We start from the raw sequence: 2,989 nt of genomic DNA, 5'->3' as shown, positions 1-2,989 counted from the left end.
GTTCATCGCTCCATGTCTTTTTTGGATCTCAAAGCAGCATTCTTTCCCGATCTATTCTTTCGCGATTTCATCTAGCTACTCTGCCATCTCTTTGTTGGAGCCGTATCAAGCTGGTCAGCCCTAGAGCGAGTAACCGTCTTTCACCCTGCCATGGCGTAGCATCACCTCTCGCAGTAGTTTTTGGTCTTGGATTTTTGTTTTGTTCTTTTCTTTTGTTTTGGGATATGATATGCATTCTAGCTTGATTCGGATCCTTCTTCAGCGAGGTCCATGGCGACCGAAAGGATGACACTTCATTCAGGCAGTCATAAGAAATTAGATTACATGGTAAATAGTAAATGAAAATGGCTAGAGGCAAGTTGGGAATGTACATGTGATTTTTCCTAGTAAACACGCGCTTATTGAAACAACATCGAAAATATTGTGTGGTCTAAGGGCTCACAAGAAAGAAAAATCTTTGTGGGTTGAACCGAGTTTTAGGGTTTCATAAGAAGGCGAACTTAATGCAGAACTAATACAATGGTATATAGGTCTATTCCATAGCGAGAGACGGTAACATTGCCAGAATGAATGATAATGGAAGCAAGCAATGCACACCACCAAGTTAACGAGACAAATATAGTCTCGTTGATGTTTGGACACTTGCCGATCTCACCCAATCCACGTTGAGAAAGCAGACGAATCGACTTGTTGGATGGTGACAATTTTGCAGCACTTCGTATCAAGTTCATTGTCCACGCGTGGGAGTCCAGCATCTACATGGAAGCAGGATGAATTAGTGTATGCATGGCATTACCAACGTGCAGTGTCTGCTGCTAACAAGTCTTTTGACGATGGCATGCCGGTGAGCATAAACTCGGTTTGAAAGCTAACCAGTTGCAACAAAAAAAGCTAATTAGTCTCTCGGTGCTAGGCCTTTTTTCCGTGTGTTTTTCCCCCGACAAAATGCATGCCCGCGAAAATTCCACAGCTCATGCTGATATCTTTCATTAATTCTTAAATGTGAAAAAAATGCAAAATGATTTATCTCCTAAACCGGTAATTTGTTTAGTTATCCCGTTCCAAGGCTATATCTCGTGTGGCTACGTTTCGGTAATTTTTTTTGTTGCACCAGTTATTAGATTACAGTATTATGGTTCATAGACTAACAAGGCATAATTACCATGCTAATAGTGTATTGTTACTACAGTTTTTTTACATGGTTTTAGACTTTAGTGTTATGAAGGCTTGAAGAGCTAGAGAATGGTATTAAAGCGCTTCCAACAATTAAGAGACGCCACTAAATTACAATCATGTATATTTTGGCTCGGTGTAAATTAATATTCAGGAACCTGACAACCAAATAGTGATAACCAGGCACTAGCTAATTCCTATATATATATATATATATATATATATATATATATATATATATATACATATATAAAATCTTGCAATTAAGTGTATTGACAAAGAAAACAAAAACAAAATAAAAGGGAAAAAACAAGATGGAAAGAAAAACGAGAAACAAATCCAAGGGCTATCATATGCTAATTAACGTTGGAGCTGCCGCTTATTGGTCCAGTCAGAGCAGTCAGAGCAAATGAAATCCCAAGCAGGGTCGTGTATACTCCCTCCGTCCGTGAATAAGTGTACTTCTAGCCTTTGTTCTAAGTCAAAATTTTAAAATTTTGATCAAATATATACAAAAAAGTAGTAACATATATGACATAAAATTGATATATTATGAAATTACAATTCAAAACGAATCTAGTGATACTAATTTAGTGTCATAAATGCTGCTATTTTTCCTTATAAAGTTGATCAAAGTTTTAAAACTTTGACTTAAGACAAAAGTTAGAAGTACACTTATTCATGGACGGAGGGAGTATATATGTAGACATGCATGGCTTACCTCGCGCCATTAGACAGGACAACCCGAGAGCAGAGCGCTGGACGATATCCCGGCAACGCTGGTCCTTCGTATCTGTGTTGTTCTCGTTGCAACGCTGGTCTATATAGCAGACCTCCTCCAGTAGGAGCGCAAGAAGAACGAATCTCACTCTGTGCCTCGAGTGCAGGACAGAGCGGGCTGCACGCTACAAGGCGACACCAGCGGCACGTTAATTACGGACGTCAGGACGAGACAGCACCCTAGGATTCCATCTCGCTCCTCGCTCCTCCCACGGTGCTACTTGACAAGTGGCGGGCGGCTGTTAGCGAGAAAAGTAGAGTTTTACGACCAGTCAACAGTGCATGGAAACCTGTGCACTCTTGACGTTAATCCTGATCTGATCTGAGCTGTGTCCAACATGCATGCATGTGCAGGCCGTGTATAATATGGTTTGGCGTACGCGAATCCTCCATCTCTCCGCTTCAATGATCGATGTAGCGCTGATTAGAACAATGGTCAACTTGGACGTTTCAGCTTTTTGTTTTCTTGCTTCAAAGAACCACGAAAAGATGCTAATTTGGGCGAATACTTTTCGGGCCCTTTTCTTTAGGGCAGTGATAGGCGCCGGCGCACCGGCCCAATTTTCAGCCAGTCGGCTGCCGAGCGTGCGATACAGACTTTTCAACTGTACGATACAACTTTTTCTTGTCTCCAAAAAGTCAACCACGCTGGAAAAAAGATAGCGACCTAGTTTAGGCGTGCTCGCCGGCCGCCGCACTTGTCCTCGGCATCTCGTGCTTGCCGGTCACCCGTGCCACCGCGTCCACCCATCCGTGCTCGCTGGCGTTCGTGCCATTGCGCTCGTCTCAGCTGCCTCCGCTCGACATGGTTGTAGCTTGAACACGGACGGGTTCAAGCATGTGGTCACCATGGTTGCAACATCTCGGCCGTCTCCTTCTCCGGCCACCGTCATTGACTTGCACCGCCACTGCCATGTCCAGCAAAAACAAATCTAAAAAGCAACAAAAACCTCCAATACACAGTTGAAGCAAAAAAGATAAGCTGGTTCCAGCAAAACTTGATGCTATTTCCAGCAAATATCGAAAGCAACAAAAA

The 2,989-nt window shown here is 42.7% G+C and overlaps 1 long non-coding RNA gene across 1 annotated transcript; it reads right to left on the bottom strand.

Moving 5' to 3' along the window:
- Positions 1–438: 438 nt before the first annotated feature.
- LOC123182828 (uncharacterized) lies at positions 439–2,240 on the bottom strand. The gene is made up of 2 exons (XR_006492329.1): positions 1,895–2,240; positions 439–755 (listed from the first exon to the last, which is right to left on the bottom strand). It is a non-coding gene; the product is annotated as an uncharacterized lncRNA (long non-coding RNA).
- Between the last annotated feature and the right edge of the window lie 749 nt (positions 2,241–2,989).

Source organism: Triticum aestivum, chromosome 1A (genome assembly GCF_018294505.1).
Source record: "Triticum aestivum cultivar Chinese Spring chromosome 1A, IWGSC CS RefSeq v2.1, whole genome shotgun sequence".
NCBI classification, from domain to species: Eukaryota; Viridiplantae; Streptophyta; class Magnoliopsida; order Poales; family Poaceae; genus Triticum; species Triticum aestivum.
Note: the sequence above shows the minus strand (reverse complement) of the source record. Positions and strands in the feature narration are given on the sequence as shown.